The sequence below is a fragment of the Nelumbo nucifera genome, chromosome 7, assembly GCF_055504915.1.
Source record: "Nelumbo nucifera cultivar China Antique chromosome 7, China Antique-T2T, whole genome shotgun sequence".
Taxonomy (NCBI): domain Eukaryota; kingdom Viridiplantae; phylum Streptophyta; class Magnoliopsida; order Proteales; family Nelumbonaceae; genus Nelumbo; species Nelumbo nucifera.
In genome coordinates this window covers 37,603,889-37,618,220 of record NC_142655.1, presented here as the reverse complement: position 1 = coordinate 37,618,220, position 14,332 = coordinate 37,603,889, and the positions used below count along the sequence as shown (strand labels likewise).

General features: G+C 38.3%; 1 long non-coding RNA gene across 1 annotated transcript; it reads right to left on the bottom strand.

The window, feature by feature from the left end:
• Positions 1 to 875: 875 nt before the first annotated feature.
• On the bottom strand, positions 876 to 7,705 carry LOC148790372 (uncharacterized). Its single transcript, XR_016078713.1, has 2 exons — positions 7,506 to 7,705; positions 876 to 1,313 (listed from the first exon to the last, which is right to left on the bottom strand). It is a non-coding gene; the product is annotated as an uncharacterized LOC148790372 (long non-coding RNA).
• Positions 7,706 to 14,332: the final 6,627 nt, after the last annotated feature.

Below are 14,332 nucleotides of genomic sequence, written 5' to 3'. Positions count from 1 at the left end.
CCGTTGCCATTCCTACACACCTTATAATTTTACATATTTACTTAAACCTACCTTATGGTTTTCATTTTACTAAAACATCCCATATATTTTATAACTTATTTACTTAATCAACCTTTCATTAAGGAGTGTTTTGTTTTTCCATTAGGCCCATGATTTTTTATTCCAAAAATACCCTTAACACTTTTTTGTATACTGACCAAATATAGTCAATAGAGTGGTTGCCCGTGTCTTATTAAAGACAAGAATGGTATTTTTATTTTTTTCTTTTGATTAATTTTATTTAAATGAACATTAGGGTCAACACTATCATTTTCCACTATTATATAATAAAAGATTGATTAAATCCATTGTAAATTATAAGTGGTGTTTTAGTAAAATGCTAAATATAAAGTAGATTTTAGTAAATCCATAAAATTATAAGGAATATTTTAATAAATAACCATTTACTAAAATCCACGGGTCCCCGCTAGTAAAGAAAGTAAAAGACGAAATTAATAAAAAATAGGGCTAGAATGCATGTACCTAGTCTATACCAGCGTCTTGATATTTATACAGAAGAGGAGTGAGGGTAGTGTTCCGCATGGAGTTCCAGTGTTGTTGGGAGATGACTCCCATAACCGAACCGAGGAATCTAGGACATTCTTGTTCAGTCCTCGGGTCGTGAGAGATGCCGGGCCAAGGTAAATCTTGGTAGATGTCTAACTAGTAGTGTGACCTTCGGTTCTTCGTCTAACACGGATCGATCGCCAGCGAGTTTCCCAAAATGCCCATCCATCCAAGACCATTGGGTCCACTATAGATTATTAAACTTGATGCTAATATCATTGTTATTTATATTATTGGTTTTTTTATTAAAAAGAATCAAAAGTTTGACAAAATTTTGAATGGAAATTCCCTTCCAATTCATATAAACAATTCAACAAAACCTTATCCTAAATATATAAGGTTCGGTATTTAATGTCATATCCATTGTGATTCATGTTCCTTCTTAATCTATATGTTTTGAACATACAAATTCATAATTCTTTATTTAATAGATACAAAAGACCATGGCACCATAGCAAAGGAAATGGTGACCAAACGTTGTGTTATATATCATCAAATTTCTATATAGTGCATCAAACACCAGCAAGAAGATAGGGATCTTCAACGAACCGATCAATTCAAAAAAATAAAACTATTCACTTGCGCTGCTCTATCTGCAAACCTGCTATAGAAATAGAGTAGAGATCGTCCTCCATGTCCCCATCAAGATACTTCAACCTCTCATGCATGGTATCACATAGCTCATCATGGCTAACATGACCAATGAGCTGAGATAAAAAAATCAAGAATAAATAAATATTTATATCTATCTATCCATCTATCTATCTATCTATCTATCTATCTATCTATCTATATATATATATATATCCCTCTATATTCTGAGGGCAAAACATAATTTGAATATTAATACTCTTCAAATCATTCTATTCACTCTTATTAATTTCCATTATCTTTCATTGAATACTATATGCATGTTATCTTTGTTTTTCATTGCTAAACTCAACTCATTAAATCCATGCACAATAATTTTCATATATAATAAAAAAAATAAGTATTTAGCACATCTCTAATATTATATGTTCATCATTTAAACAAAAAATAACTATGATCAATAAGAATGATTTTTATTGAGGGTGGGCCTTGGTTCAACAGTTGAGTTTCTCCATTGCAACCTAGGTAACTAGGGTTCAAATCTTGGAAACAGCCCCTTGGTATGTGCAGGGGTAAGGCTACATACAACTGCCCCCTCCGCATTGGTGGGAACCTCATGCGTTAGGCTGCCCTCTTTAATAAGAAGTATTTCTTTAATTATAGAAATGGAATACAATGTTCAAACTGTCTGGAAAAGAAACAATTTACCTATTAAGGTGGTGGGTTTCAATGAGCAAAAGGGGTCAACCCGTGATTCTCATAATTAAATAATATATTTAAAAAATAAAAAATACAAGGAATCAAAAAATATAAAAACATAGAAAATTTTGGGCATATCTCTAATATTAATTAATACTCATATTAATCAAAAATAAGTATGACAAATTATAATTATTTTTATTAATGATGCCAATGAAATACAAAATTTAAAACTAATTTGATAATGAAATCATTTTCCTATCTAGGTAGTGGGCCAATGATCTAACCTTTTAGGTCCAATTGATCAACTAACAATGTTAAATATTTAAAAAAATTAAAAAACACACAAAACAATGTAAACTATAGAAGTGTAGAGAACATTTGAACACATCTTTGATGTTGTATATTAACTATATTAAACAAAAATAAGTATGAAAGATAAGAATTATTTTTATTAATGATAAAAATGGAACACAAAATTTAAAATTAACCCAAGAGAAAAATGGTTTTACCTTATAGGTGGTAGATTAGCCATTTAATCGTCTAGGTCAAATGGGTCAAGCCATGATGCATAATTAAGTAATAAAAGTTAAAAAATAGAAATGCAAAACATTCAAATATAGAAAAATTGTATAAAAGTTTAGGCACGCCTCTAATAGTATATATTCATTATATTGAGAAAACAGGAAATGAATATGAATTATTTTTATTAATGATGCAAACATCAGAATGTAATATTTAGAATAAAACAGAAACGATGCCAACAGCCCCACTTACTAAGTCAAATGATTCAATGACTTAAGTAGCTAGGTCACCATGTTGTCAACCAAGTCAATGTTTTTGTTTTTGTTTTGTTTTCTTGTAGTTTGATGGTAAATGTAGAACAATCCAACTAGTTAACATGTATTCCACGCTTCAATTACAGTTGATGACTCGCATGTGTTTGGAACCGTGGGCATTTGTTGAATAAACACTGTCACATGGGCGCCACTTCAGCATTTCCCCCATTATATGAATCCGTACGCATAGAGGCTTGAAAAAGTAGATTTCGGTTTATATGTCTACCTACCATTGGGGGAAGGTTCATTTTAGTGCTTCTCCCAACGTGTAAGTGTTTATTCATTGTTTTGCTGATGTAGCGCCTAATGACACCTAAGTGTCAATAAATGAGTTCATCATTATTTTTCTCGGTTTTCCAAAATACAAAACGTTTAGTCAATAAATATCCACAGTTCCAAACACATACTATGTCAATGGTTTTTTTTTTTCGCTACAACGAATTGCCTTGGGTTTGAAACATACTCAAAGATCTGTCCAGGTGATAAGTCAATCAATCCAATTGTCCTGTTCAACTAATAATTGAAAACTAGGTATTTAGGTTGAAAGACAATAAATCCACTATCCATGCGTCAATTACTTCTCTTTGTTATATGGCTTTTGATAAAAGCACTGAAATTATTACATCATTTGAAATTGTCATCACATGCAATGCACGTGTATATTTACTAGTGTATACCTAAAAATACTTATCTAATCTGCAAAATTGATGAGCACAACTTTTCAAAGTGTTATCTATATATATAATTATAAACATAAGAGTGTGTGAAGGCCAGGAGTGTCTCACTACAAGCTGCACATGGAGTTTCCTCTTCTCTTTTATCCTTCATTATTCTTTAAATTTAAGAAACCACCGAAACTGGGATTCTAAATATCCTTTTTTCGGATTCTAAACTGGAGTTTCTCCTTGTTAGACAGTTTTGTATGCCCTTAGCTTCAATCATTTTGATGTACTTTTGTTATTTAGTGGAAATAAATAAAGTGCATGTTTGATTCATGTTGTTTGGTTTAATTCTGTGTAAAACCCTAAAACTGGACATTTGTAGAGACTCATGTTAGTTTTAAATGTTCACAGCCGTTGGATAAGTCTGGGGAGATTTATCCTGCCAAGGCTGATACTGGTGTGCCACCAAGTGTTGGGATGGCCTGTCTCAGCCATCAGGGTAAGACCCGAGGCATATACAGCATGGGATTACTTGAATCCTTGAACCGGACCAGATTTCCAGTCTTGCCCTGGACCTTGGAGATAGATGGGCAAAACTGGAAAGTTACACCTGACCCCTAGACTCGATTATGACACTTCACTAGGTGCTGGATCAGGCTGCCTTTGATATGCCAATCAGTGAGATCCTTAGTGGGGATCAAAACCTGGGTATGTTGGGGCAGTTTGAGAATTCATCTGAGTGGGTGGTCATAGTGACAGAATCGGCCACTTTGTCGGACAAAGGGTAATGATCGGGAATGCACTCTCTCTGATGGAAACCAAACTGCCGGCAGTTGATTTCAATCGTTGGAATTTTGTTTTTGCAAAATTAATATATTTACATATATATGTATGGTTTCAAAATGTTTGCAAATGGTTTTAATTCCCGGGATCCATGTGAGAGGAGAGTGCGGCACTGTTCCTTGCAGCCGAGGGAGAGGTCCTCTCTTGTCGGGCAGTGCTTGATCATTAAGGGCTGAGAGGTTAAGTGTAAGACCATTTAGGATAATACCTGATGGGCTAATCTTGCACCTGCCCACAGTCCCTGGGTTTTTATAAGATGGCTTGGCCCAGGGACCACTTAATGTAAGTGTTGGGCCCATAGGGTTCATACGATGGACTCAAGGGGTTCATTGAGATTTTCAGTGAATTTGGCTGGGCCTTGTATTAAAGGCTGGGCCGAACCCATGTGGTTGGTGTGTAGATCAATGCTTGGGTCCCACGCCATACAAAGAAGCCCAACTGGGCAGCAGATTGGAAACTAATTAAACACTGAATACTTAATGGGCCAAAAGCCCATTTCGAAGTGGGCTGATATGATCACCCATCAATGGGGCGAATTTGAGATTGAAGTTAGCAAAAAGGATTGGGCTCTTAGCCTTATCCACTCTTAGAGACCAAATTCAAATCAGATTTGAATCTGGTAACCTCCTGATAAGATCAGGAGTAAGCTAACTCTATCTGGGAAAGGGATTAAGATTATCCCCTATCCAAATACTGATTTGGATTGGGATAACTCCTAATTAGGAGATTTCTTAATCAAGAAGAAAAGAGAGGAGATTTTCGAATGAACCAATAGAGAGAAATAAGATTTCGATCCAAGAGGTTCTGGTAAGCAAGAAAGGTTCCTGCGAATTGAGATTAGATCTCATTCTCTCCAGAAAAGAAAACAGTTCAGCCTTTTCGTTTCTGGAAATCTCCTCCTGCCGCCGCCATCTGCATTGTTGCAAGATTTGATCTTTGCAGAAAAGAAAGTCAAGAAACCCGTTCTTGACATCAGTCTTGCAAGAAAGACTGAAAGAATTCAGTGTTTAGTACATCCAGGGGATTCTTGTGAAGGATCCAGTGTGTAGGACGCACCCTGCTGGTTCTGTTCCATCCACAGCTGTGTCATCTTCAGCAGGGACAGATCTTGGAGCATTCTTTGGGCGTGAACACCAACTTTGGGAGATACTGCTTCTCCGGATCAGGTATAATCCTCCCATTTATCTTTTGGTACAGATCTGGTTTGATTAGGGTTCAAGTAGATCCTTGAATATTGTATTCTAAATTCAGGGAATATGATTCCCAGTTGGGAGAAGGTAGGAAATTTTTGAAATTCGCCCCACCCATTCCGCAACCTTTATGGCGTCCATTAGATGGATCCTACCATTCTTTCACTCCTTCATTATTCTCTTTTATCCTTCATTATTCTTTAGTCGTGTGTAGCTACTTTCCCCTTCACTGAACCATCATAGTAAACTGTTATATTGATATGATGTACAAACCCATCTCTTAAACTTTTGCTAGAAATCATTCAAATTCTCAATCCTGGTACGTTCAACCCATTCATGATTCAACCACAAATTTATTTGTTTATTTTGGGTAAATGATTCAACCACCAATATAGAAACCCTCTAGATTTCCCACAAAATTAAGCACTTAGGTTAAGAAAGCAGTCCAAGCAACCTCAATATAGTGTTGTGCTGCCATTCTATCTACAAGCCAGATGCAGTCATGTCTGGCCAAAAGCCAACGCTCGACCCAAATGAGCAATGTGGCAATACCAAAATAAAAAGTGGTGGTGTTGCTGGTGAGAGGCGGCCATTTGTGGATTGGAGATGTTAGTGGTTGTGTGGTACAGGGAGTGTAGACTTCTATCACGTTTTGAATTCACATCTGCACCTCACAGAGGGCACCCCCACAAACGCCCTACAATATATCCCAACCGTGTATTGAGAACATCTCCTACTGACAACTTTGAGAGATGTTCCTAATACATGCTGAGAAGTGCATGTGGGACATTTGTGGGGCACCCTCTGTGGGGTGCAGATGTGATCCCTCATGTTTTTGGGTATGAGACTGACACACTGAGAACAGAACAATGGGCTATAATGGATAAAAGTAGGTTTTAGGAAAAAATAACTCCCACATGATGTCAAATGCTAACAGATTTGGATGGAATGTTAACATAATGGAGGCTTTTGTCTTATGACGGTCACAAGGCATGGGAGGTCTTAGTCTAATTTGAAAAAGGAGGGGATGTTTTAGTATTTAGCATATAAATGATGGGAGGTTTAAGTCTTTTACTCTATATATAAGACATTCAACAAACTTTATTGATAGATGATATTAATTTTATGTAGATATAAGTACAAATGTAAATGTTTAAATATTATTGGATCATATCAAATTGGACTGGAGTAGAGGAGTGAATTTAAATCGTTTTGTTTTAATATAATGTTATTGAAATTCAAATTTAGAAGAAACCCTAGAGGATCCCTAACTTACAATTAATTTAAGAATCCATTAATCAATGCCTTAATTAATGTCCTCATGTTCATAAGTTGTTTTTCACTGTTTTTTGTACTCCTTCCAAATTGAGCCTAAAGAAAGTTAAAATGATGAATGTCTTGATTTTTATTGATCATGAAATGTGATTTTTTATTAACGCCAAGCTTTTCACGTTAATGCCAGCAGCAATCAGCTATTTTTAATTAGTTTTAGATCATCTTAGAGAGAGAGAGAGAGAGTCTGCAATTGATTAAATATATAATCCTTCTTATCTTTTGGAAAGAAAATTAACAATATTATTTTGGTGTGCATAACATCAAAAGGGATGTTCTACAACATGAATTGTTTTTCTTATTGTCAGTTCCAAAAACAAATCAAAACCATTTCGTTCAAAAACATATTGTTTCCTAAAACAAAAACAAAACAAAACAAAAAACATGTTTTTAAATCCAGTTTCAAAAACATGCTTTCATCTAATTATTTAACACCATGTTCCATAAATCATATAATTTCTATACTAAAACTGTTTTTGTTTTAAAAACCAATATTTTGTTGGTTTAAAAAATATGTATTGTATTTTTAAACAAAACCAACTTATTTTCTCCATTACAAACAAAAGTAGAGTTCAAGTAGCGATTTCAAAAACAAATGAAAGTAAAATTATAGAACGCCCCCAAAGTGATCAAGAACAGACAACTAGCAAATAAAAAAAAGAACAGGCTAAACAGGTCAGACAAGAAAGTAAAATTATATCAATAGGAGATTTTGTTATTGAGATAAATAATCTACGAAAGACCTTTGCTGGATCCGGTGGGATGTTCTTTGATGGTTTTTCTTGACGCAAGGCTTCTTTAGGTGCTGTTGGAGCAGTCTGTCTCTCTGACATCTTGTGTCTCAACGATGAATGTTTCGCGAATACACGTAAATAACAACCAGAACCAGTTCAAGGGGAAACACAAGTTAGAACGATGCAGGAGAAGAGTATTGAGAGAGAAAAAGAAAAAAAAAACAGTCAGAAATACAAGCGCAATATGACACGTTGACCTGTGTGGACCATTTAAAGATTCCTTTATGTTGACACCATAAATTTTCTTCGTCCGTTGACATTTCAAAGCCTAATATAAGATAATTACCTTCTCTTTTTCTTTTCTTTTTCTATATTCAGTTGTTATTATGAAAGGGATAGTCCAAAGTCGTTACGGCTGCAAATGATATCCGTCTATGGAATTCCAATTCGGTTTAGGGTGATTCCAATTCTTTCCATTTATATTTGGATGGAATATGAATCTTTCCCTCACCCGATTCTATTTTATTTAATTGTGTATTCTCACATTATAAGACAATAAAGAGATTAACATATATACATCGCAAGACAAATATAAACTCTCAGTGGCAAGTAGGCATGTTAATTTCTTCTTAATTCTTATCTCTTTAGAGGAATCTTTTAACTTTAAGGAAAATGGTTGTTTGTATCCTCTTATCTCTTATCTCTTAAAGTGCAACTATACAACTTTTTGTTTTCTAATGATATCCCCAAAAAGACAAATATAAACTCTCATATATGGGGTCAAAATGGATATTTGATAATTTTAAGAATTCAGAATTCAGAATTCAAAACAACATTCTCTGCATTCAGATTTCAGAGGAAAAAAAAGTTCACTAATACCAATATACCCCTTAATGTAATTATTGCACTTTCAGATGATAGTGTAGGTAAGGTGGTGGCTAGGCTAGGGAGGTGATCTCTTTGAAAGACTGAGGAAGACTTGGGAGTCAAGAATCGACCAGGAGGCTAGGGCAAAGGGGAGTAATGAGACGGTTGAGCGGGGAGATCAGTGATAAGGGTAATCAGTGATTGAATGAATGAATTTCGTTATGAAAAGGATCTCTATTTATGGGGGAGATCCCAAGATCCTGAAAGGAATGAGCTAAAGGTGTTTGTTTTCTACTAGGAAAGGGAATATTGGATTCGCTGTCAGTCGTTAAGGAGCATTGCTAGGGTTTCGCCACGTGTTCCTATGGGGATCTCTTTGAGGATTGACTTTCCTTTCACTCTAAGATCCTCATAACGCACGTATGCTACTACCTTTTGTGCCTCACTTAACCGATGTGGTGCCAGTAACGTCACTGCTTAGACAACATCTTATTAGACCTATGTGGCGCTTTGTCACATTCGTCACATCGAAATTACACGTGCATCTAATATTCGAGCCCAGTTCTTAACAAGCTAGGATCCCATAGCGATCCAAGGGTTGATCGCGGGGCCAAATGCGTGTAAAACCTCATCGCAGGTTCAACTCGAGTATGTCTTGGGCTTGCGCTAAGCGTAGGTTTATCACAAACGCGTGCTGAACTGTGGGTTCATCGCAGATCTATGATGTACTATAAGTTCATCACAGAAGAAAGATGAGTTGCAAGCGGATTGCAAGCATCCATGTGGCTTTAATCTAGTTCTTTGTGCTTTGAGGAACTGAGCAACCACTATGTACATACATTAGCCCCCTGCTTATCACTAAGTGGAATCTTATCGATAAGCACTTCATCTTCACATTTGTTTCGAAGTCCTGCGATGGGTCAGTAATCGCTTGTGCATTGGATCTGGGGATTTGCTCTATTTTGTGATTTCATGTAATTAATAGGATTTTAACTTGAGGTTTCTATCAGTCCACTATCTGTTGACAAGCTAAGAGTCAGCTACTTATTTGGTTATGCATCTTTGCATGTTAGTAGTCTTGGGCGAGAATTAGTTGTTTGCTCTTCAATGAGGTTCCATATCTTCTGTGGTTTAGCCCCCCCTATCTTTTGATGCTGATTCCCTTTTTATCAATGGGGAATTTTATGTTGAGTTTGTGAATTTCAGCCCCCCGACCATTGGCAGGAAGGGAATTAGTGAAAGACACTTACATATTTTGTACCAGTGTGGGCAACAAGCCCCACTACGTGTCATGTGATTCTTGATGTGGATTCATGTTGTGGGCTGATGGTACAGTGCTAGATAGCATATCATGTTTAATGGTTGTTGGGAATCAAGGAAGTACTAAATGATGGTGACATGGCAGTTATCATTGGGGCTCTTTAACCATCATTTTGTAATAAATGTGCTGGTTCGCGTGTGGGGTTGGCCCCGATATCCTGTTTTCAAAGTGGCGGCTGATGATGTAGCAGTTTATTCAAATTAATGTGTCGTTTCATCCCACTTGTTGGAGGGTATATTAATAAATTTCTTTAGGTTTCTTTTTCGTCAAGTATCATTTAGGATCCCGTAGTGGCATCTGTTCATCTTCTCTAGTGTTGTTTGGTATTCTAGACATGTGAGAACTCTTTATAAAAGTGTACCACTTTTATCTTCTTTGCTATTGTTTCTGTGTTACTTTGAGTGTCCTTTCAATTGCTTTGCCACACTCTTCCTGTTTCTTCTCATGTTTTCTATCTTATCTATTGTCTATTTCTCATGGTTCCTTGTCAGGAGAAATTGGATTGTCCCTTTGTTGACATCGTTAGGGAAGTCGATACAGCTGAGCTGCTATTGGAGAGGGAGACGACTATGGTGAACGATGGGGGAAGGGGATTTTGAACCCCAATGCTAGTGTACAAGGGCAAAGGCGGTCTATTCAATGTCATCACCGACACTAAGTTGATGTGCCTTTGCAGCCGGCCAACTTGGTCGGTATCCTATAAGTTTCAGGAGCCTAGGATTGACAACTCAAAATCCTCAAGTAGCTAAAATGCCTGGATGGAGTTCGTGCTCGAGAACCCTATGTACTATCGAATGTTGCAGGACTCAGGCCTTCTCCGCTTTGTGGATTGCTACACCAATTTAAAAGGGCGGGAGGGTGTGAAATATGTTAAACCCCTCCTGGAACATTGGTGCTGCTGGACTCATACCTTTGTTGGCGCATTCGGGGAGTTTACCATTATAGTAGAAGACATGGCTGCATTGCTAGCACTGCCTAATGGGGGTTCCATGTCTGCTCAACATCTCCAATATGTTGAGTCTATTCCTCATGATCTAAGGGGTCTCTGCGATGAGCTTATTGCTGAGATTGCTGCATTCAAAGTTCAAGTAGACAAGAACACCACTTGGGGGAAGTTGCCATTAGAGTAGTGGTTGGAATAATGGTTTGAGTCTCGCGGTAGGGGACTTGTAATGGTAGGTGGGGCAGACTGCTAGTGTCATCTTGCCGCCTTCATCCTATACGTTACTTCCCGATTTATCTTCCCAGGGCTCCTTGACTATGGATTGCACACAGTTTTGGTGCCTCTCATCGTCTTGGCCGCCAGTGGCCACCAGCTACCTTTGGCCTCTATGTTTCTGGGTTATTTATATGAGCAACTGGACAAGACTGTGCAACAGATAATGGACCCCAGTTGTAAATGGCGTATTAGTTATACCTGCGCTCCCTTTTTGTGGATGTTTCTATGTGATCACTTTAGCCTCAGCATCACACCCCGTGAGCTCTCTCCTATGCGCGTAGTCGTGACCACCATGAGAAGAGACATGTCTGAAGAGAAGGTGTTCAAGGTCTTCCAGGGGAAGCATTGGCTTCAAGCCAGCAGACATAAGCAGATTAAGATGAGTGAGATTGATATGAAGCTCGCCTCGCTCGATGGCTTCATATGGAGGTCCTATACCCAGACCATTCAGCATGCTATGCCATTCTGTGTCGGCATGCCTGCTCTAGAAGATGGTTATCTACACTGTGCCGTGGAAATCATAAATCCTACCACTGGCGTGGCGCGACTAGTAGTCTGGCCTAGTGTGGTGGCTTACCTTGGTCGCACTGGCAAAGCGTAGCTGACTGTATACCGCTTGGACCAGGTACTACTGCAGTTAAGTTATGGTGACATTGACGCCCAATTCTTGAGGTCCTCTAGGGAAGATATTTTCTAGGTCTGGCACCACAATCTAGCTTTTCTTGGGATTTCGAGGTTCCCTATCACAGGTGAAGGGATGAGAGATCCGTCGTATGGATGGCCAAACCCTATAGGAAAGTTGGGCGAAATTTCAAAAGTTTCTCTCTCTCCCATCTGAGAATCGCATTCCCTATTTTAGAAAACTGCATTTTCAAGGATCAATCTCGAACCAAACCGGACCAGATCTGAAACCAAAAGGGAGGAGAGGGATATACCTGATACGAAGTAGCAGTAACTCCCAATGAAGGTGTTCACGCCCAAGGAGAAAACCAAAAACAGCTTCCATTGAAGATGACACAATGTGAGGTGAAGCAGGATCAGTAGGATGGCTCTTCAACAAGAACCGAATTCTTCAGCAAAAATGGGGTAGAGGACTGGTGAGCACGACTTCAGATTGCTTCTTCTACCAAGAAGCAATATCAAGAACAATTCTTGATCACTCCCACAAGTGGAGATCGAACTGGATAGGGGCTGCAAGAACAGGGAAGAACTCTATAGATTGTTGTGTCTTGTCTGGTGTGTTTTGCATGTCCGCCCTGCTATCTTATTTATAGCCTTAAAGAGATAACCTTCTAATCTAATTAGGAGTTTCCTGATCCAAATCTTTATTTGGATCTGGACACTTTAAGTGATAAGGATAATCCCTTATCTTATCTGCAGTTTAAGATCAGCTTAATCCGAATCAAATTAGAAGTTTCCTGATCCAAATCTTTATTTGGATCTGGACTCTTTAAGTGGATAAGACTTATCCTCTTATCCTTATCTGCTAATCCAAACCCAGATTTGCCCCTATTTAATTAATTTAATTAAACCAATTTGAAATTGGGCTTTAGGCCTATTAAGTTTATGTGCTCACTTAACCTCTTAACATGCTGCCTAGTTGGCTCTCCTTGTATGGCATGGGACCCAAACATTGATCTACACATCAGCCACATGGGTTCAGCCCAACCTTTGTTATAAGGCCTAGCCAAATTCACTGTAGGAGACAGTGAACCCCTGAGTCCATCAGCATGGGCTCTTAATGGGCTCAACATTTACACTAAATGGTCCTTGGGTCCAACCACCTTATAAAAACCCAAGGACTGTGGGCAGATGCAAGATTAGCCCATCAGGTATGACCCTCAATGGTCTTACACTTAACCTCTCAGCCCATAATGATCAAACACTGCCTGACAAGAGAGGACCTCTCCCTCGGCTATAAGGAACAGTGTTGCACTCTCTACTCACATGGATCCCAGGAATTAAAACCTTTTGCAAATATTTTGAAATCATAATATATATATATATTTATATGTATATCTTTATATAAATATATTTTGCCAAAACAAATTTCAACGGTTGAAATCAATTATCGGCAGTTTTAGGTTTCCATCAGAGAGAGTGCATCCCCGATCATTCACTTTGTCCGACAAAGGGGCTGATCCTGTCACTATGATCACCCACTCAGATGAACTCTCGGACTGTCCCAACATACCTAGGTTTTGACCCCCTCTAAGGATCTCACTGATTGGCATCTTAAAGATAGCCCAATCCGACACCTAGTGTAGTACCATAGTCGAGTCTAGGGGTCAGGTGTAACATTCTAGTTTTGCCCATCTATCTCAAAGGTTCAGGGCAATACTAGAATTTTGGTCCAGTTCAGTAATTCAAGAAAACCCACACTACATTTACCTCAGGTCTCACATTGGAAACTGAGACAAGCCACCCCAACTAACTTGGTGGTACATCACTATCAGCCTTGGTAGGAATGTTACACAGAAACACATGAATCAATTATGTACTTTAGTCATTTACAATAAATGGCAAAAGGTACATCAATCTGATTGGAGCTAAGGGCATAAGTGTCTAATAGCTCCCACTTGCACTTAGGTCCAATCGAGTACAAGTCGGAGACCCATACTTTCCATGTGTTTCTCAAACACTTTCTGTGTCAGTGGCTTAGTTAATGGGTCTGCTACATTTTCTGCTGATGCTACATTCTGAATCAAGACGTCCCCTCTTCCAACTATCTCTCGCAGTACATGGTACTTCCTCTCGATGTGCTTCAACTTCGAGCAGGCTCATGGCTCCTTAGCCTGAGCAATGGCTCCAGTGTTGTCACACGACAATGGAATGGGTGATGTGCTGGATGGAGCTACTCCTAATTCCTGAATGAACTTCTTCATCGGTTGTGGAATCTGCGGTGGACCCCTATTTGCTTCTTTCCCAGCTAACAACACACGATCCTATCGTGAAGATATAACCAAGTGTAGACTTTCTATCATCTAGATCTAATTGGAAATCGGCATCAATATACCCCTAGATCTGTAGTGAACTACCATCGAATACCAGACAAAACTATTTTGTCTTTCGGAGGTATTTTAGTATGTTTTTCATAGCAGTCCAATGCTCCTGCCCTGTGTTAGATTGGTATATGCTTACCACACTCACTGACTGAGAAATGTCAGGACGAGTGCAGAGCATGGCATACATGATGCTCCCTACGGCTGAGGCATAGGGAACCTCTTTCATGCCCTCAATCTCTTCGGGAGTATTGGGAGACATACCCTTGGAGAGAGTGACTCCATGCCTGAAAGGAACATTTCCTTTCTTGGAGTTCTCCATGTTGTATCTCTTGACTATTTTGTCAATGTAAGTAGACTGGGATTATCCTATTATCCTCTTTGATCTATCTCTATAGAGTCGAAAACCCAGTTTGTAGGAGGCTTT